This window comes from Aquarana catesbeiana, linkage group LG04, assembly GCF_042186555.1.
Source record: "Aquarana catesbeiana isolate 2022-GZ linkage group LG04, ASM4218655v1, whole genome shotgun sequence".
NCBI lineage: Eukaryota > Metazoa > Chordata > Amphibia > Anura > Ranidae > Aquarana > Aquarana catesbeiana.
In genome coordinates, this window is record NC_133327.1 from 36,489,175 (window position 1) to 36,511,386 (window position 22,212).

The window sequence follows — 22,212 nt, forward strand, 5'->3', positions numbered from 1 at the left end:
GGTGTCTTTCAAGTAGCACCTGAAATCGTGCTGCTTCAAGTGAAATAGCACGACTTCAAAGTAGCATCAATGTAAACAAGGGCTAAGGCTCCATTCATATATGAGCTGCATGCGACTCCCAGCAGGGGTCCGGTGCGTCCTCGTTCAACGTTTCAGGTCCAATTTCAGCCCGAATTTTGGGCTGAATTTGGACCTGAAATGGACCAAAAGACGCACAGCGTTTTTCTGCAAAACGCAGCGGAGCCGCTGTGGTGTTATGTGTACTGGCTCCATAGAGAGCCAGTCAAAAACTCCTGCTATTGCGAATTGGATGCGGGGAACCCACATCCAATTCGCAATGGTGTGAACTGAGCCTAAAGCAACTTTGGATGGGTGCAACTTGGATGCGACTTTGGCTTTGACCAATGATAATGGACAACTGTTGCACAACTGTCACATGTATAACATTCAGATGTGACTTTCATGGGACTTTTGAAGGTTTACATTGCAGTCTATGGCACTCAAGTCGCACCAAAGTAGTGCGGGAACCTTTTTAAAGTTGCTGCGACTTGAATGGTTGTCATTGAAAAACATGGGGTGCGACCTGTCACGTGACTTTCTTGTATAAAGTCACATGACAAGTCGCACAAGAGAGAATGGAGCAAAAAGTCGCAGTGACTTTAAGTCGCAACCGATGTGAACGGGTGCCACTGAAAAGAATAGGCTGAAGTGACATGAGTGTGAATGGATCCTTAGTGGATCCGGTGTTGCTGTGGGAAGGATGGAGTTGTCCTTTAAATCTGGAGGACGGCCCCGGCGTCTGCACAGAGCATCCATTCTCCTACCTCTTTAAATAGCTCTCCGTCTTGCCGTGTGTGCGTTGCCGTCGCCGTCCTCCAGGGATCCCCTCCGCAGTGTCAGTGTTACCAGGGACGGGACGTGGTGAGCAGGCGGATGACGGATGATATTTCCACCAGACGGCCTTCTCTGTAGAAGACAGAATCCATCCTCCTCCTCTGTGCATTCATCTCCTCGCCGATCGGCCTGCTCCTCTCAGTGTAGGTGACACTGCCGGTAAGTGTCACGCTGGGGGGACCACACTGGGGCCTGCTATTGGGAAATGACCAGCACTGGGGCTCACCGCCCACCTCACCTGTCCAGCCTGGAGGGTTCTCCTGGGACTTTTCCATATTCCACTTGTTTGATGACTTGTGATGTATAGAAGGTGATAAATGAGGCGTACAATCCACGATGGCGCCGCGGCCTAATATGCATACTGATTGGGAGATTTGGATCTGATTGCAGTGTAGGGGGCGGTATGACCGATCACACATCATCTCCATGTGTGGGGGGATTGAACGATGTGTGTATATTGATTGATCAGCATTGGAAGGAATGAATGAAGCAGTTGTATCATGTATGGAGGACATGGGAGGGGCAGAGTGGAGGATGTTGTTGAAGAGCTGTCATTGTGATCCCACAGACTGGCCAATCACAAGCCATGATTGTTCAGCAGTCCAATCTGGACTTCATCAAACCTTAAAGGGTCAGCCCACTCACTGCTTAGAAGACTGCAGCTGGTGAATTGAGACTTTTATTGTTGCAAGTAAAGTAGTGAGACTCCTTGACTGGTGGGCTTATGGAAACTTGCTGCTGTTGTCTTCTTATGGAAGAAGCAATGATTATGTCTGATCTCCGGCCTTCCTTCCAGTTGTACTGGTTCTTCTCCTGGACTGAATTGACTTACTCTGATTTCTCTGCACACTGTGAGCTTCTCATAATGTGCATCAGAAGCTGCAGCAAGTCAGAGCCCGCCTCATTTCCTGGCTGGAGGATGTCCAGTATCATCTAGCCCTTTCCTCCCCGGCCTGACTGTCCTAGGATCTCAGTCATGGAGGCTCAGTATTACTAATATATATATGTATAGATAGATCTATCTATCTTTATATATATAGATAGATATCTATCTAGATATCTATCTATATATCTGTATATAGATAGATATATAGATAGATATATATCTATCTATATATATATTAGATATCTCTCTCTCTCTATATATATATATATATATATATATATATATATATATATGTATGTATACATGTCTATCTATCTATCTATCTATCTATCTATCTAGATAGAGATATATATATTATATATTAATTTTCCACATTTTGTCATGTTACAACCAAAAACATAAATGTATTTTATTGGGATTTTATATGATAGACCAACACAAAGTGGAATATAATTGTAAAGTGGAAGGAAAATGATAAATGGTTTTCAATTTTTTTTTTAAATAAATATGTGAAAAGTGTGGTGTACATTTGTATTCAGCCCCCCTGAGTCAATACTTCGTAGAACCACCTTTCACTGCAATTACAGCTGCAAGTCTTTTTGGGGATTTCTCTACCAGCTTTGCACATCTAGAGACTTAATGTTTGCCCATTCTTCTTCGCAAAATAGCCCAGTCTCTGTCAGATTGGATGGAGAGCGTCTGTGAACAGCAATTTTCAAATCTTGCCACAGATTCTCAATTGGATTTAGGTCTGGACTTCTAACACATGAATATGCTTTGATCTAAACCATTCCATTGTAGCTCTGGCTGTATGTTTAGGGTCGCTGTCCTGCTGGAAGGTGAACCTCCGCCCCAGTCTCAAGTCTTTTGCAGACTCTAACAGGTTTTCTTCTAAGACTGCCCTGTATTTGGCTTCATCCATCTTCCCATCAACTCTGAGCAGCTTCCCTGTCCCTGCTGAAGAAAAGCATCCCCACCACATGATGTTGCCACCACCATGTTTCACGGTTGGGATGGTGTGTTCAGGGTGATGTGCAGTGTTAGTTTTCCACCACACATAACATTTTGCTTTTAGGCCAAAAAGTTTGATTTTGATCTCGTATGACCAGAGCACCTTCTTCCACGTTTGTGTCCCCCACATGGCTTCTCACAAACTGTAAACTGGACTTCTTATGGCTTTCTTTCATCAATGGCTTTCTTCTTGCCACTCTTCCATAAAGGACAGATTTGTGGAGAGCACGACTAATAGTTGTCCCGTGGACAGATTCTCCTACCTGACCTGTGGATCTCTGCAGCTCCTCCAGAGTTACCATGGACCTCTTGGCTGCTTCTCTGATTAATGCTCTTCTTGCCCGGCCTGTCAGTTTAGGTGGACAGCCATGTCTTGGTAGGTTTGCAGTTGTGTCATACTCTTTACATTTTCGGATGATGGATTGAACAGTGTTCTGTGAGATCTTCAAAACTTGGGATTTTTTTTTATATGTAAAAAAAGAAGGGATTTAGGGACAGAGATGTGTCACCAGGAAGCAATCAGAGTGACAATCAACCACGGTATAATTTGAACAAACTATAAAGGTTTATTGATGAAATACAAATCACTGATTAATCCAACTAGGCTGGTAAAAAAAATACCACCTCAGTGGATAACGTTCCTACAATGCAACAATGCGTTACATTTTTTTTTATAACCTAACTCTGCTTTAATCTTCTCCACAACCTTATCCCTAACCTGTCTGGTTTGTTCCTTGGCCTTCATGATGCTGTTTGTTCACTAAGGTTCTCTAACAAACCTCTGAGGGCTTCACAGAACAGCTGTATTTATACTGAGATTAAATTACACACAGGTGGACTCTATTTAATAATTAGGTAACTTCTGAAGGCAATTGGTTCCACTAGATTTTAGTTGGGGCTATCGGAGTAAAGGGGGCTGAATACAAATGCACGCCACACTTTTCACATATTTATTTGTAAAAAATGTTGAAACCCGTTTATCATTTTCCTTCCACTTCACAATTATGTGCCACTTTGTGTTGGTCTATCACATAAAATCCCAATAAAATACATTTACGTTTTTGGTTGTAACATGACAAAATGTGGAAAATTTCAAGGGGTATGAATACTTTTTCAAGGAACTGTAACTGTCCAAGTTTTTCCTCTGCACAACAAATGTTTGATGTGAGCCCTCCCATTGGTGACACGACAGATGATTGGCATTTACCATTTTTGTTGCTCTCGTTTTGGGGTATGAATACTTTTTCAAGGCACTGTATGTAAAATGATAGGGTGGTCGGCATTATTATTATGATCACACAGGATTTGTATAGAATCTAGACTTCGGGCAGCGCTTATACAAATGCAGTCTGCTAGAAACGCCCACTCCAGACACCCACCAATCAAGGCATTTGGATACTCCCAAGAGCCAGCCCACTACTTACATCAGGGCTGAGAGCTTTTGAGAGCGGTACAGGGGCTGGGTGCTGGGATGTTTTCAGGAAGTGAAGTACAGCATCCTGCTAGCCCCTCCCACCAGCCATGATCTGCCTGCATTGCATAGAGAAGCACAGAGACCCAGTGATGATGTCACTGGCTGTAAAATAATGGGAATGAATATGAAGGTGTTTATTTTTAAATTACATTAGCATGTTGATGGGGGGAGGGACCAGGGAAAGCAAACTTCCCTAGAGGGGTTCATCATATCATCCTCATTATATACAAGTCATCCTTCCTCCTTGTTGATGCTGTGTACATGTTTTGTGGCCTCTCTCCATCAGTGCAGATCTTTAGAGATGGATCGAATCTCGGCTGGGACTGGATGAGATTCGATCCGTCTATGGGCAGACTGAAAGTATCCAAATTGGTGCATCGATTGACTTTAGTACAACCAGCCTGTGTGATTTTTTGCATGTGATCCCTGCCAGCACTGATCATTGTGTTCTGCCTGTCGGGAAGGCTCAATAGTGCAAAGAAAAAAAGGAAAAGAAAATTGCATAGTCTATGGCCGTGATGGTGAACCTTGGCACCCCAGATGTTTTGGAACTACATTTCCCATGATGCTCAACTACACTGCAGAGTGCATGAGCATCATGGGAAATGTAGTTCCAAAACAACTGGGGTGCCAAGGTTCTCCATCACTGGTCTATGGCTTGCATGACAGTCTACTCAAACCGGCTAATTGATTTTATATTGGCAATTGCTCAACATCGGTGCTGATTACACTCCTTGGTATTCAGATGATCACTGGGCATCCAATCATGAGCTACAGGATTCAAACTAAGGAAGGACCAGCATGTGACATGTGACAGTAAAGCTAACCACACACATTACAATCTGGCCGTACAGTTTTTGCACAACCAACTTTAGATTTCCCCAAACGATATCATATGAGGACCTACCTAATCTAGCGAATCAATTTGTATCCAACCAGCGCAGGCCTTTGTACTACATAGCAGATGGTAGGTCTAAAGAAGATCATACAATCACATTGTATAATGTATGGTGAGCTTAAAGGGGTTGTAAACCCTCGTGTTTTTTCACCCTAATCCATCCTATGCATTAAAAAGTGGTGTTCCGGCCGAAATTATACTTTTTAAATAAAAATACCCCTATAATACACAAGCTTAATTTATTCTAGTAAAGTTAGTCAATTTAGTAGTTTGTTATTTTATAAACTTACAGCAGGCCGTGGGCATCTGAAGCCAGACTGTTTTTCTTCCTGGATCTCAGCCTTGCAGATCCCGCACATGCTCAGTGCAGCACAAGCAGTGTAATAAGTTTCAGGTCAGGTTTCTATAGCAACGGCAGTGTCAGAGAAAGTTGCCGCCCCTTCCCAGAAGGCATTGCAAACAGGAAATGATGCGATGGGCCGCGGCCAGGGAGGAGGAAGTGAAAAATGAATACAGCAGATATACAGTAAGTGCTGAGAGAAAAAAAATAAAAATATATCCAATTCGTTTACAGTACACAGTTTAGTGAGGGATTCTGAAGAGTTGTAAAAGTGGGTGGAACTCCACTTTAAGCAGTTGAGATCCGTCATTGGCCCACTCAGAGTCTGCTGATTGGACAGGGAGGTGGTCTTGCTAGACCGGTGAGTGCACACTTCTAATTCTGATCCATGCTTTCTCCTGACAGACAGTCCTGGCATGGAGGGTGTGATAGGAAGCTAATTTAAGGACACACAGAGGCACTTATACTAGCTTTAAAAGTACATTTAAAGTATAACTCCGCTTTGGAGTTATGAATGAAATGAAATCAGCCCTCTGCTGGTCGGGTACCTGTACTGCAGTGATCTTTGTAAACCTCATTGCTACCTCCTGCTGTTTTGTATCAGAATTCTTCCATGGGTTCCACTCACTCCCTAATTCCCGTGTGCTGAGTTGTTGCGTTAATAAGAGAAAACGTTAGAGAGCCAACCACATGGGGATTGGGGTTGGCTCACTAAGTGACAGTTCTGGGGGGAGATTCTTCCACCAATATTGTACAGGCCCCTCCATGCAAAAATGATTTACTGTCAGTCTTAATATACTCCAGGTGACTGCAGATTGAATGACACAGGCAACTGATAGTGGCAACCCCAAGGGGCCCCCACCTGCTTTCAGCCCCTGCTCTCTGCCTGCATACTGAATACCTCCACCTGTAGAGGTTACTGAGGACATCTTGTGGCTGTATGGACATTTTTTTTATACAGCTTGGACCAGTGTATGAATTCCAGGTATGGCAATTTTCCATACACCTTGGACCAGTGTATGAATTCCAGGTATGGCAATTTTCTATACGGCTTGGACCAGTGTATGAATTCCAGGTATGGCAATTTTCCATACAGCTTGGACCAGTGTATAAATTCTAGGTATGGCAATTTTCCATACAGCTTGGACCAGTGTATGAATTCCAGGTATGGCAATTTTCCATACAGCTTGGACCAGCGTAGGAATTCCAGGTATGGTCATTTTCCATATAGCTTGGACCAGTGTATGAATTCCAGGTATGGTCATTTTCCATATAGCTTGGACCAGTGTATGAATTCCAGGTATGGCAATTTTCCATACAGCTTGGACCAGTGTATGAATTCCAGGTATGGTAATTTTCTATACGGCTTGGACCAGTGTATGAATTCCAGGTATGGCAATTTTCTATACGGCTTGGACCAGTGTATGAATTCCAGGTATGGCAATTTTCCATATAGCTTGGACCAGCGTAGGAATTCTAGGTATAGCATTTTTCCATACAGCTTGGTCCAGTGTAGGAATTACAGGTATGGCATTTTTCCATACAGCTTGGACCAGTGAATGATTTCCAGGTATGGCAATTTTCCATACAGCTTGGACCAGTGTGTCCCTACTCCTATCCTCCCAATATCTGACTTGCTACATCCAGCTGCTCTGTCTGCCGACATGTGGCACAGAATGGAAATTCAAACCTTGAGAAGCGGAGTGCATGAATAATAAGGGTATTAGTTAAGATATTAAAGTATACCTGTTAATTTTTTTTTTTTATAGTAGAACCAAAGCCATTTTTGTTTCATTTTGGATAGAATAAGGGGGGGGGGGGTTGTAACCCCTGTCAGGTTGTATTTTTGCTGGCTGTGTCCCATTGGGAAGATTTCCCTTCATTTCCTGTCCCATAGCCAAACAGGAAGTTAGAGGAAAATCCTCCAAAGTGAGGGAATCCCTGGTTGTCACCAGAACTAGTGTCCCCATTGGAAGATTTCCCCTCCTGCACAGAGGAGGTAAGTATAACATGTTTGTTATTTAAAAAAAAAACAAAAAAACAAACCTTTACAATCACTTTAATCCTTTGATCGCCCCTGATGTTAACCCCTTCCCTGCCAGTGTCGTTAGTACAGTGACAGTGCATATTTTTTAGCACTGATCACTGTATTAGTGTCACTGGTCCCAAAAAGAGACAAAAGTCTCTGATCGCCGCCATTACTAGTAAAAAAAAAATGTAATATCCCATAATTTGTAGACATTATAACTTTTGCACAAACCAATCAATATACGCTTATTGGGATTTTTTTTTTACCAAAAATATGTAGAAGAATACATATTGCCCTAAATTGATGAAGAAATTTGATTTTTTAAAATTTTTTTTATTGGATATGTTTTATAGCAGAAAGTAAAAAATATTGTTTTTTTTTCAAAATTGCTGTTCTTTTTTTATTATTGTTTATAGCGCAAAAAACATACAAACCGCAGAGGTGATCAAATGCCACCGAAAGAAAGCCCTATTTGTGGGAAAAAAAGTACATCAATTTTATTTGGGTACAGCGTTGCACGACCGCGCAATTGTCAGTTAACGTAACTCAGTGCCGCATCGCAAAAAATGTCCTGGCCAGGAAGTGGGGTAAAACCTCCGGAGGTCAAGGGGTTAAATGCATGTAAATAAAGAACTTGCTTTAAGTATAAGGGCTACTTTAACTTTGATAAAAGTTTTATAACTGTCCTGTTGGTGCAATAAAAAAAAAAAAGGTGAAAAAGTTCCCCAGGATTGTTAGAAGAAGCAGTAGTTGTGGTGAGACGCCTTGGGAACTTGATCTTTGAATCTGCCTGCCATAGGTTACTGTAAAGCATACACAGTCACCTTTTGCCTTTAAAATACACTTTATTGACCTGCAATCGTCTTATCCGCCCACAAAGCCAATGTGTCCTCTAACCTGCACCAGGAAACCAGGGCCGAGCTGTGATTGGATGGTGCTGCTATAAGGGCCCCTATGTGACGGTGTAAAGGGACACACATATCACATGACTGATAGGCCAGTGTTACTCATTACACAGAGGAATGCCTGTGGCAGGGAATGTGGACAGGTCTGTAGTTTATTGTATTCCTCCTTTTCTGGGACTTCATTGGGTGTGGGACAGGCACCTCGTTCAGTACACGTTGCTGCTTTGTGTAGAAACGATAACTGCATCAAAAATTGCCATTAGCTCAGTCTATGGGGACACCTATGGGAAAGTACAGCCGAATAGGCTGGTCTGTCTCTACAACTATAGAAGTCTATGGGGTTCTGCTGCGCATGCGGAGTAAGTGGGACCTGGACCTGGTGTTTAGTGACAGGACTGTTGATCTCTTCTAACCTCCTGCAATGTCTATACGAACCAGCAATCAGTCTGCTATTGTAACTTATTTACAGCTCTTATCTGTAGATATATGACATGTAGGGGCCACAAATAAGTTATTAGTGACGGTAGACCTTTTTGGTTGCCACCCCCTGCAAAAAGGAAATCAGCATCACTCTTACTGAATGGGGGTGGTGTAAAGTCTTCGGGATAGCCCAAAATGGCACCAATACCTGGCACATGCACAGTAGAGGCAGAAGGGTAGTAATATTAGGGTTGATTTAAAACTGGAGAGTGCAAAATCTGCTGTAGCTGTACATGTTGGCCAATCAGCTTCCAGGTTTTAATGTCAAAGCTTAGGCCCCTTTCACACTGGGGCGGTTTGCAGGCGTTATTGCGCTAAAAATACTGCCTGCAAACCGCCCCTAAACAGCCTCCGCTGTTTGTTCAGTGTGAAAGCCCGAGGGCTTTTACACTGAAGCGGTGCGCTGGCAGGAGAAGAAAAAATCTCCTGTGAGCCGCATCTTTGGAGCGGTGTATTCACCGCTCCTAAACCGCTTCTGCCCATTGAAATCAATGGGACAGCACGGCTATACCGCGGCAATACCGCGGCTATAGCCGCGCTGTACGAGTAGTTTTAAGCCTTTTTCGGCCGCCAGCGGGGGGTTAAAACCGCACCACTAGCGGCCGAATACCGCTGTAAAACAGCGCTAAAAATAGCGCTGTTTTACCGCTGACGCCCCCTACCGCCCCAGTGTGAAAGGGGCCTTAAAGTGACACTAAAGGTTTGTTTTTTTTTTTTTTTTTTTTTTTTTTTAATAACAAACATGTCATACCTACCTCCACTGTGCAACTCGTTTTGCACAGAGTGACCCCGATCCTCCTCTTCTGGGGTCCCTTGGCAGTTCCTCCCCACATCAGATAACCCCCTGGGAGAAGCGCTCTCCCGGGGGGTTACCTTGCGGGTGCGCTCCCGAGTCCAGCATTCGGCGTCCATAGACGCCGAATGCAGGATTCGGTCCCGCCCCTCCCAGCGCCCGCGTCATTGAATTTGATGGACAGCAGCGGGAGCCAATGGCTGCGCTGCTATCGATCTATCCAATCAAGTGCTATGAACCCCGGGCAGAGAGAGAGCGCGTCACTGACAGGTGTTTTTACACCTTAATGGATAGGATGCATTAGGGTGAAAAAAACGAATATTTACTTACAACCCCTTTAATTGAACAAGCTGAAGTTAGAAGCTGATTGGCTACCATGCACATCTACACCAGATTTTGCACTATAGTTTTAGTAAATAAACCCCATTGTGTCAGTGCTATGCATGCTCAGTGGAGGCAGAAGGGTAGTAACATTGTGTCAGTACTACACATGCTCAGTAGAGGCAGAAGGGTAGTAACATTGGGGGTTATTTACTAAACCTGCAGAGTGCAAAATCTGGTGCAGGTCTACATAGAAGCCAATCATTTTCCAGGTTTTATTGCCAAAGCTTAATTGAGCAAGCTGAAGTTAGAAGCTGATTGGCTACCATGCACAGCTGCACCAGTTTCTGAGTGCTCCAGTTTTAGTAAATCAACCCAATTGTGTCAGTACTACGCATGCTCACTACACATGCTCAGTAGAGGCAGAAGGGTAGTAACATTGTGTCAGTACTACGCATTCTTAGTAGAGGCAGAAGTGTAGTAACAGTGTGTCCGTACCACGCATGCTCAGTAACTAGGTGTTTAGCCCCTATGCATCCAATCCTGTTGTTTTCCCATGCACAGTTTGACGCCCAGTCACACATCCAGAGACTGTCAAAGTCTATGACAGGTTAAAATACTCTGTGCCTGGATACAGCTGGAAGGGACATATTCTGGAACTGTGAATACCTGAGCCCCGGGCAAACTTGAGTACCAATTAGTACAGCGTCCAGTGACAGCAAATTCCAGCCTGTCATAGACTTTGAGAGACAACAGGTTTGGACACGGCACCTGTGCCTCCTGGGCGCACTAAAACACCAGGATTGGACGCACGGGAGCTAAACTCCAAGTGTACCTGTGACCTTATAAGTATTGTCCATCTATCAGCCTGTGACAGTTAAAGTATAACCATAAGCACAGAACACCTGTGTATCCCATGAAGACAAACATGGCCCTGGCATGGGTGTACATGGGTGTACACTTAACTACGGTAGGCTTACCACCTTTTCTTCAAGCCAAACCCGAACACTGGCGCATATCATTTTTTTTTTTTTTTTAGTATACACTATAGACAATAGGATTGTAAAAGATGTTAGACACTTTTGGGTGGCTTAAAGAGAGTAGTAATGTAGCGTGCACAGCACACCACAGTGAACAGGGGGTGTAGCCAAATTGTGTTAACAGTGAACAGTGGGAGGGGCCTAAAGTAGCCCACCCTACCTACAGCATCCCTTACTATCATAGCACTCCAAAGCAGCCCAGCCTTCGGGTGACAGTAAAAAGTAGCCCACCCTACCTACACTATCCACACCACACCAAAGTGGCATATTCTAATTACAACACTCCAAATCAGTATATCCAAGGCACTCCAAAGTGGAGTGGAGGGGCAGTGGGATAGACAGGGGGGTAGAGGAGTGGACTGGGGAGTACAGGAGTGGACTGGGGGGCAGCAGTGTGGACAGGGAGGCAGCGGGGTGGAATGGGGGTTAGTGGAGTGGGCTGGGAGGCAGTAGGGTGGACAGGGAGGCAGCGGGGTGGACTTGGGGGGTAGTGGAGTGGACTAGGTGGCAGTAGGGCGGACAGGGAGACAGCAGGGTGGACTGGGGGGCAACAGGATAGACGGTGCAGCAGGTCGAACTTGGGGTAATGGAGTGGACTGGTAGGCAGCGGGGTGGACTAGGAGGCAGCAGGGTGGACTAGAAGGCAGCGGGGTGGATTAGGAGACAGCGGGGTGGACTGGGAGGCAGCGGAGTGGATTGGGTGAACAGGGAGGCAGCAGGATGGACAGAGGGACAGCAGGTTGGACTGGGGTGCAACATGGTGAACTGGGGGGGCAGCAGGGTGGACTGGGAGGAAGTGGGGTGGACAGGGAGGCAGCGGGCTGGACTAGAGGGGTGGGGGTAGTGGGATGGACATGGGGATAGCAGGTGGGACTGGTTGGACTGGGGGTTGCGTGGGGGACAGGGAGGCAGCGGTGTGGACTGGGGGGCAGAAGGGTGTAATGGGGGGTAGGGGAGTGGACTGGGGGGCAACAAGGTGGACGAGGGGCAGCAGGGTGGACGAGGGGGGAGGGGCAGCAGGGTGGACGAGGGGGTAGGGTTGCCACATCATCCCTTTAATCCAGGACACACATTAATTACACAGGTTCTGTGGTTGATTAAGATGGTAATTAAACTCACTTGGTGCCTTATCTGCATTAAATCAGCCTCAGAACCTGTGTAATTAATATGTGTCCTGGATTAAAGGGATAATGTGGCAACCCTACGAGGGAGGGCAGGGTGGACAGGGGGGCGGGTGGGTGAGGGGGCAGAGGGATGGACAGGGGGCAGCGGGATGGACAGGGGGGCAGCGGGGTGTACTGGGAGGCAGCGGGGTGGACTGGGGGGTAGCGGGATGGACATAGGGGCAGCAGGTTGGACTGGGGGGTAGTGGAGTGGACTCGGGGGCAGCAGGGTGGACAGGAGGTGGTGGGTGGACTGGGAGGCGGTGGGGTGGACTGGGAGGCAGCGGGGTGGAGTGGATGGGAGGGGGGTAGTGGAGTGGACTGGGGGGCAGCGGGGTGGATGAGGGGCAGTGGGGTGGACGGGGGAGATCGGGGTGCAGGGGGGGCAGTGGGTGGACCTGGGGAGGCAGGGTGCACGAGGGCAGCGGGATGGACAGGGGCAGGGGGGTGGGGTGGACTGGGAGGCAGCGGGGTGGAGTGGATGGGAGGGGGGTAGTGGAGTGGACTCGGGGGCAGCAGGGTGGACAGGGAGGTGGTGGGGTGGACTGGGAGGCGGTGGGGTGGACTGGGAGGCAGCGGGGTGGAGTGGATGGGAGGGGGGTAGTGAGAGGACTGGGGGGCAGCGGGAGTGGATGAGGGGCAGTGGGGTGGACGGGGGAGATCAGGGTGCAGGGGGGCAGTGAGTGGACCTGGGGAGGCAGGGTGCACAGGGGGCAGCGGGATGGACAGGGGCAGGGGGGTGGGGTGGACTGGGAGGCAGCGGGGTGGAGTGGATGGGAGGGGGTAGTGGAGTGGATTGGGGGGCAGCGGGGTGGATGAGGGGCAGTGGGGTGGATGAGGGGCAGTGGGGTGGACGGGGGATAGCAGGGTGCATGGGGGGCAGCGGGTAGATGGGGGAAGCAGGGTGCACGGGGGGCAGAGGGATGGACAGGGGCAGGGGGGGTGGGGTGGACTGGGGGGCAGTTGTGTGGATTGGGAAGCAGCAGGGTGGGCAGGGGGGCAGCAAGATGGACGGGGGCAGTGGGGTGGACTGGAGGGCAGTGGGATGGACTGGGGGCAGTAGTCCGGTGGACAGTGGGGTGTACATTAAGGAGACAGTGGTGCTCAGTGGTGGACTGCATGTCTCCTGCTGTCCTGTTCTGTAAGCTGTGGGTTGCTCCCTCTACTGAGGCAGATCAGCTGTATTTGCTGTCTCTTTCTACTTGACTCCTGTGAAGCTGGACGATCCTGTCAGCCCAGGAGACACGCAAGGAGAAGAGGGGTCCTTTAGCTGCTGGTGGGCTGTCCTGAGAGGTGCCTGTCGTTTTGGGAACCTAAAGCCTTGTGAACATCAGTGAGGGGACAGAGGTCAGCAGTTGTAAGCAGAGAAGTGTGGGCAGTTTGTGGTCTCTGAAGTCTGGACTGGGGAAAGAGATGAGGGAAAGACACATTGGTGGCAGGCAATGGGAACGTCTCACTGGCAAGTATGCTGTCAGGGTGTCTGACAGTCTGGAACCTGACAGGACAGAGCTCTGCTTTTTTTTACATAGGCAGAGCCCTGTCCTGTGTGTGTTCTAGTCGATCGGCGGGCATCGGCGCTAATCTATTGGCCGCCACCCACTGATCGGCATCTGTGATGTAAAATCACAGCAGAGTCAGGTTGCCGGTGGTGCGCGTGTGCGCCCCCTACCAGGAAGTGCCAGATTACATACTAGGTATGTGATGTGGCACAGCAGGGCGCCTTGCCACCGATGTGACATCACTGGCGCATGCGCTCTGAAGAAACGGCCACGGGTGCTGTTCCTTCCCAGCCCTGTGCCGTGACCAGCGGCTCCCGAGCACATGTGCGGTAGTGACGTCATCGCGGCTCCAGGCCAATCACAGAGCCGGAGCCCACGAACCCGGAAGCAAGACGGGTGTAAATGGAAGCGGCTGCAGTGCTAACACTTTTTTTTTGTAGCTGCTGATTTTTAATTAACACAAAAATTACTGGAAATGACTGGAACTCCGCTTTAAGTCTTCAAATGGTTGGTGTCAGAACTGATCACGTGTACAGCACTATGGCAACTGCAGATCAAACAGAGGCTAAAATGGCCGCTTCCCTGGCTGTAAAAGATGTGAAGGTTTAGTTCCACTTTAACTCTTCGGGGGGGGGGGGGGGTTACTGCGAAGAGAATTTTTTTAAACCCTGAAGTTCAGCTTTAAATATAAAGAATGTTAATAAACCTTGAAAATGACAAACTCTCAGAGTCAACAAAAAAAAGGAGGAGAAGTTGGGACTTTATATGAAGCATGCGGCCGAATAGAACAACATGAGCAGAGAATGACTGGTGGGTGTACAGAAATAATGATAATTAGCCCAGTCATATAGTGTTATGGCATGTACATAGTAACATAACATGAACCAGTATCCTGATTATACCATTTATTAGATATAGCAATCATATCGTAACAAAAATAACATAGGTAACATGAGTGGTACATGACATTAACAACATAGTAAAAGGAGAGGGCGGCCACCAGATATACATTTCTGTGTTCACGCATTATAATAAGTTCATAAAATAATTGGTAAAGGCCAATATGGAAAAGTAAAATCATAAACATATGGTAGAATATCACTCTTGGATGAAATTGGTATTAAGGGCATCTCTATAGCTCGACGCGTTTCATGGATACCTCCAATCTTCAGGAGCAGATGCAATAATCTATAAACATAACATATGATAAGTTGGTAAAACTGGCCGATTGAACAAAGGGGAATTGCCACATACAGGGGCTAGAGAGGCAAGGAGAGCAGAAATATAGATGAATGGTAACGATGTTGAAAATATATGGCACCCGTAGACAACTTACAATTGAGCTGTGATGGCATGCGACGGCGCAATGGGCCCGGACCCGCTGGGGAACAAGCATCCTCCCGGGAGCTGAGGCGGCACAACCCATGGACAAGAGTGAAGAAATAACGTGTGGGAGAGAGATAACTGAGGGGTGACAGCCCAATTACCTGGAAGGTAAAGAGTGTAAACAAAAAAGTAAAATAATATAAAAATAAAAATAATATAAATAGTAATAAAAATAAAAATAATAAAAATTGTAAAAAAAGGGGTAATGCTGATGTATGTTGGAAAAAAGGGGTGATAATTGGTGGGGAAGATCACATGATAATTCATGATGGTATACCAGTAATAACTATAGTATAGGTGTTGTAACAAAAGTGAGGTGATCTAAGTGATAAGATGTCAGATGGTGCTCCATAATAGTGCAGTAATAATAAAAAATGCACTGGCTACTAATCAAACTACCACAAAATGTATAAGTGTATATGGGGATTGTGTAGAAGGGTGATTACCTGAATATAGCGTGAGTAACCGTGTGGCCTGACCGGTGATGCTGTAGCGGTAGACACCGCTCAACAGGGATCCAACCATTCCACACGGGGTGGAGTGTAGATGTAGTCCCAGGTGTCCAATGGGTGTCCGCCAACGTCACGCAGGACGGCTGACTGGGGGAGGAGGCATCCGTACCCGAGCGGAAAACGTCCGCCCGGCATAAGGCGCCAAATTTCCCCACCAAGAGCCGCCCAGATAGAAACAGCGGTGCGCAGCGTCATGACGTCATCGCAACGTCACACGCGGGACCCTGAGTGCGTGGCGTCGATGCGCAGTGAGGACATCCACCCGATCGCCCGCGTCAACTAGGGCGGAGGGGGAAGGGGAGGGTCCCAAGTGCGCATCGCAGCTCCCGGGAAGGAAAACCCCCAAAGTGGTGCCCAACGGCCCAGTCCACCATCACACACAACCACAGACATCAAGAAGGAGTGTATCCATCTGGGAACATAGCAGAGTAATTAAATAAAGTCTCTCTCCAAAACCCCTCAGGAATACAGACTATTGGCCAGAAACTTCAAGAGAGATCAGAGTCATATCCCTTTCAAGGAAGTCTATGGCAGCGCGCCCCCCTCCCCCCCGGCCCCCCTGGGTACACAGGACAGAGGGGCCTCTCTCAAGGCTGATCAGGGGGTGAGGCGGCTCTGGACTCACAAAGCTCCCACTTCAAAGCCTCGGTCTTGCCCTTCGCTGCTTCTTTGTTGTGACGGCAGGAAGGCTGGTGGCTTGTAACGTTCGCTGTAATTGTCCCTCCTGGGACACTTTATGGTAATATCTGCTGACATGAAAGCATCTTATGAGGCTCTATGAGTTTAGTGAATATCACCCCCCCCCTCCCCCCACCTCCACAGTTATTCCGTGCCCTGGGTAGAAATTTTGCCTGTAAAGCGATTGCTGAGCCAAATGCGGCATGTGAAGTGTTGGGCACAAATGTCGTATCAGGATAAATATAGGGCTACCCATTGACAGCGTTTGTGTGTAACCACTGAAGACTTTCGATACTGAGTACGTTTGTACCTGCGTTCAACAATTATACATTTTCATGGGTTGCCATTGGCATTAACAGGCCCTATGACACGCCTTAGTGATTAGCACTTATGCCTTGCAGCACTGGGGTTTGAGTGTCAGACCGGACAGTATGCATGAAGTTTGCATGTTCTCCCTGTGCATGCATGGGTTTCCTTACACATTCCAAAGGCATACTGGTAGGTTAACAACTTACCATCTAGAGGCTGTTTATAAACAGCCTGGACTTGAAAAGAGAAGTACCGTATATACTCGAGTATAAGTCGAGTTTTTCAGCACATTTTTTTGTGCTGAAAGTGCCCCCCTCGACTAATGCCCTGTACACACGGTCGGACATTGATCAGACATTCCGACAACAAAATCCTAGGATTTTTTCCGACGGATGTTGGCTCAAACTTGTCTTGCACACACACAGTCACACAAAGTTGTCGGAAAATCCGATCGTTCTGAACGCGGTGACGTAAAACACGTACGTTGGGACTATAAACGGGGCAGTGGCCAATAGCTTTCATCCCTTTATTTATTCTGAGCATGCGTGACACTTTGTGCGTCGGATTTGTGTACACACGATCGGAATTTCCGACAACGGATTTTGTTGTCGGAAAATTTTATATCCTGCTCTCAAACTTTGTGGGTCGGAAAATCCGATGGAAAATGTGTGATGGAGCCTACACACGGTCGGAATTTCCGACAACAAGGTCTTATCACACATTTTCCGTCGGAAAATCCGACCGTGTGTACGGGGCATTATACTCGAGTCAAGCACTTTTCTGCAGCAAAAAATTTCATTTTCCGAACTGAATTTGGGGCCCTGTATCTCAGGGCCACTTGGTGCTAGGAACCCCAAACGTGGTGTGCAAACCCAGTGGAACAGGTACCACAACATAACCAAAGATTGAGTTACTAGCACTAAGTGGCCCCGAGATATGGGGCCCCAAAATCAGTTTGGAAAATGTCATTCTCTGCTGCAGAAAAGTGCTTGACATTTTCTGAACCGATTTTGGGGCCCCGTATCTCAGGGCCATTTAGTGCTAGGAACCCCAAATTTGGTGTGCAAACCCAGTGGAACTGGTACCATAACATATCCAAAGATGGAGTTCCTAGCACTAAGTGGCCCCGAGATACAGGGCCCCAAATCCGGTACAGAAAATGTCATTCTCTGCTACAGAAAAGTGCTTGACATTTTCTGAACCTATTTTTGCGGCCCTGTATCTCGGGGTCACTTGGTGCTAGAAACCCCAGATTTGGATATTTTATGGTGCTAGTTCCACTGGGTTTGCACACCAAATTTGGGGTTCTTAGCACTAAGTAGCCCCAAGATATGGGGCCCCAAATTCGGTCAACTGTGTCCATCTGCAGCAATGTCATTTTGGGACCCTTTGGGTTCAGAGACCCCAAATTTTGGCTGCAGCTAGGGGGCATCTAGGAACCCTTTACTACCGAGTTTGAAGTTCGGGGGACCTATGGCTGCAAATGGGCACAGTGAGGCATGCAAATGGGCACAGTGAGGCTGCAAATGGGCAATGTTGACCCTCTTTTCCACTTACAGTAGCTGTGCATTTCTCACCCTCGTCTTATACTCGGGTCAATAAGTTTTTCCCATTTTTTTGTGGTAAATTAGGGCCTCGACTTATACTCGGAACGACTTATACTCGAGTATATACGGTACATTCTTTTTCAAACATCGGACAGTGGTCATGGGACTTTAAATGAGGCAGGTCACTTAATGAGATACAAATCGTGTAAAATTATAATTTATTGCACATTCCATTATATTAAATCAATTTCAAATATAGTACAGACGTATACAGTATCTCACAAAAGTGAGTACACCCCTCACATTTTTGTAAATATTTTATTCTATCTTTTTATGTGACAACACTGAAGATATGACACTTTGCTACAATGTAAAGTAGTGAGTGTACAGCTTGTATAACAGTATAAATTTGCTGTCCCCTCAAAATAACTCAACACACAGCCAATAATGTCTAAACCGCTGGGAACAAAAGTGAGTGCACCCCTAAGTGAAAATGTCCAAATTGGGCCCGATATGTCAACGTGGCCACCATTATTGCCTTAACCCTCTTGGGCATGGAGTTCACCAGAGCTTCACAGGTGGCCACTGGAGTCCTCTTCCACTCCTCCATGACAACATCACGGAGCTGGTGGATGTTAGAGACCTTGCACTCCTCCACCTTCTGTTTGAGGATGCCTCACAGATGCTGAATAGGGTTTAGGTCTGGAGACATGCTTGGCCAGTCCATCACCTTTACCCTCAGCTTCTTTAGCAAGTCAGTGGTCGTCTTGGAGGTGTGTTTGGGGTCGTTATCATGTTGAAATACTGCCCTGCAGCCCAGTCTCTGAAGGAAGGGAATCATGCTCTGCTTCAGTATGTCACAGTACATGTTGGTATTCATGGTTCCCTCAATGAACTGTAGCTCCCCAGTGCCGGCAGCACTCATGCAGCCCCAGACCGTGACACTCCCACCACCATGCTTGACTGTAGGCAAGACACACTTGTCTTTGTACTCCTCACCTGGTTGCCTCCAGACACGCTTGACACCACCTGAACCAAATAAGTTTATCTTGGTCTTATCAGACCACAGGACATGGTTCCAGTAATCAATGTCCTTAGTCTGCTTGTCTTCAGCAAACTGTTTGTGGGCTTTCATGTGCATCATCTTTAAAAAAGGCTTCCTTCTGGGACAACAGTCATGCAGACCAATTTGATGCAGTGTGCGGTGTATGGTCTGCGCACTGGCAGGCTGACCCCCCCACCCCTTCAACCCCTGCAGCAATGCTGGCAGCACTCATACGTCTATTTTCCACAGGCAACCTCTGGATATGATGCTGAGCACGTGCACTCAACTCCTTTGGTCGACCATGGCGAGACCTGTTCTGAATGGAACCTGTCCTGTTAAATCGCTGTACGGTTTTGGCCACCGTGCTGCAGCTCAGTTTCAGGGTCTTGGCAATCTTCTTATAGCCTAGGCCATCTTTATGTAGAGCAACAATTCTTCTTTTCAGATCCTCAGAGAGTTCTTTGCCATGAGGTGCCATGTTGAACTTCCAGTGACCAGTATGAGAGAGTAAGAGCGATAACACCAAATTTAACACACCTGCTCCCCATTCACACCTGAGCCCTTTAACACTAGCGAGTCACATGACACCGGGGAGGGAAAATGGCTAATTGGGCCCAGTTTGGACATTTTCACTTAGGGGTGTACTCACTTTTGTTGCCAGCGGTTTAATGGCTGTGTGTTGAGTTATTTTGAGGGGACAGCAAATTTACACTGTTATACAAGCTGTACACTCACCACTTTGTAGCAAAGTGTCATTTCTTCAGTGTTGTCACATGAAAAGATATAATAAAATTACAAAAATGTAAGGGGTGTACTCACTTTTGTGAGATACTGTATATATAAAGAGTTGACATAGAGAAATTCATATAGTACATCAATTCATATTGTAATGATATAGGTAATATTTCATAAAAAAGGTACCTAATAAATCTCTAAATGTAACAAATATAATTTGGCATCTCTGGGGCTCTACGCGTTTCGTAGATCCCTGTCCACTCATCAGGAACTTGATGCAAAAAGATATCAATGAATGTATAAATTAAAATTTATGTAAAAATGCAACGTATGCTCAGGGGGTATAATCAATTACTCCAAGGATAAATCCAGCATCTAAGAGGGAAACGAGGGTGCCAAGATGAAGCGTCTATCCCGGGACTGTGGCGGGAAAGAACCGCCTGGACCAAAGGGGGGGGGGGGGGGCAACCAAGGGCAAACCAGGACACCAAAGTGCAACTCCATGGAATGTCACTGTGTATGCATATTTTTCCTCTATGTTCTTTTTCAGAATCATACTTACCTAGGTCTTACCAATGGTCTGATGCTGCATCTGTCCCCTGCCAGCTCTAAGAACTGAGCAATCAAACACAGCTGATCGCTCCTTTCTCAGAGCTCCCTGAGCAGAGAGCTGGTGACTATTAGAGTTGAGCTGTGGAGGGGGCGGGAGCGGGCAGCTCAGCCTCTCAGTGGCTTACTGAGAGGTTGAGCTGGTTGCCGCTCCAGGCATGTGGGAAGATCCCAACTTCATTGTCATGATCTTGCCCAAGCCTGGACCGGTTTTGTGACTTTAGCCGACAGCGGGCTTTAGCCCACTGTCTGCTGAAAATGGGTCACAGGGGTGCAGAATGAAGTACTGTACTCCTGTGATCCACAGGAGAAGTACAGCCAAACAAGCTGTATTTAAACAAAAGCTTGCAGCGGCAGCAGGGGGCTTGTTATAACCGTTTTCTGCAGTGGCCTGTGAAGTTCCGCCCCATCGCCAACTGTGGATTCCATGCTCTCCTGTTGCTCAAGGGATTATGGGGCCGGTGTAAATGGTGTCAGAATGCTGAGCAGGCATCCTCTGCAGTTATTGAACCCAAAAGTGTTTTCAGCTGCATAAGTAGCTCAGAGAGCTGGAGGAGGAGAAACAGAAGCACATGGCTCTTCCCAGTGAATGGCTGTGGTAGACTGTCCTCCCAGCACAGCCAGAAGGCTGACCACACTGGAATGGATGTGCTTCTATGCCTAGTATGGTCAGTTTTTGATAGGAAAGCAGGAGGACTGGCAGGTTTATCAGATATTTCACGCAAAGGAAGCAATACAAAGAGAACAAGATACTTTTTCACACAAGTACATGGTACTGCAGGCACATGTCAGGAATATTAAATGTTGGGATAACATATTCTTAAAGGCTTGACATGTTTGGTATCCATATACTCAACACATACCTTTTATAGTTTACAAAAAAGTAGACACTATATTATATTTGTGTGCATTCAAATTCATTTAGTGTATTCATACAGAAAATGTGATTAATAAACAGTTGTGCAAATATTGTGCAACATGAAAAGATTGCAAAAGCCAGCAATTTATTCTACAGGGCCTCTGCGGTTCAGAAAATATTATTTATTTTTTATAGGGGGAGGGGGGGGGGTTAAGTTATTGTCTAGCAAGAACACAGATTTTAACATTTGTGGGAAAAATTAAAAAATTGCCCTGGATGCAAAGTGGTTAATTGGCTCCTGTCTAAATTGGATGTACTGTAGTATGTGTGCAAATTGGATATGTACATTGTTATCAATTTCTGCATGCCGCTCCCACGCCTGAGCAATTGGGGAGCATTGAGGAAAGAACTGGCCACCTACCTCATATAAAATTCACCAAGAAAATTTGATGGAAAAGGTTTTCAATAATAATAGGCATGGTGCCCAGTAGAGCTGCACAATTAATTGTTAAGAATCAAGATCGCAATTTTTTCCCCCCCTCGAGATCTTAAAGCATTTTCCCATTCTTTCTATGTAAAGATGCTCAAGCCAAGCTGTCAAAAAAAAAAAAAAAAAAAAACAGGCAGTCTGCCAATTATCACAATATTCCTCAGCCCTGACCTAACTATAAACATTGTAACATTTTGTTCTTTAGATCAAAGGAATGAACTTCGGTCTGTAAATGAGGGAAGTTTAACCACTTAAACACTAAACCTTTTTCTGACACTTGTTGGTTTCAAGTTAAAATCATTATTTTTA

The 22,212-nt window shown here is 46.4% G+C and overlaps 1 protein-coding gene across 3 annotated transcripts in view; it reads left to right on the forward strand.

The window, feature by feature from the left end:
- The window catches only part of MAPRE3 (microtubule associated protein RP/EB family member 3), a 169,563-nt gene that overhangs the window by 36,235 nt on the left and 111,116 nt on the right, over positions 1-22,212 (forward strand). Inside the window, exon 1 of one of the 3 annotated variants that reach the window (XM_073625051.1) lies at positions 900-1,053. The exons of the other annotated variants lie outside the window; for them this stretch is intronic. The gene's annotated coding sequence lies outside the window, so the exon portion shown is untranslated. Of the gene's footprint in view, positions 1-899; positions 1,054-22,212 lie in introns of those variants that run through there. 3 annotated transcript variants of the gene reach the window in all.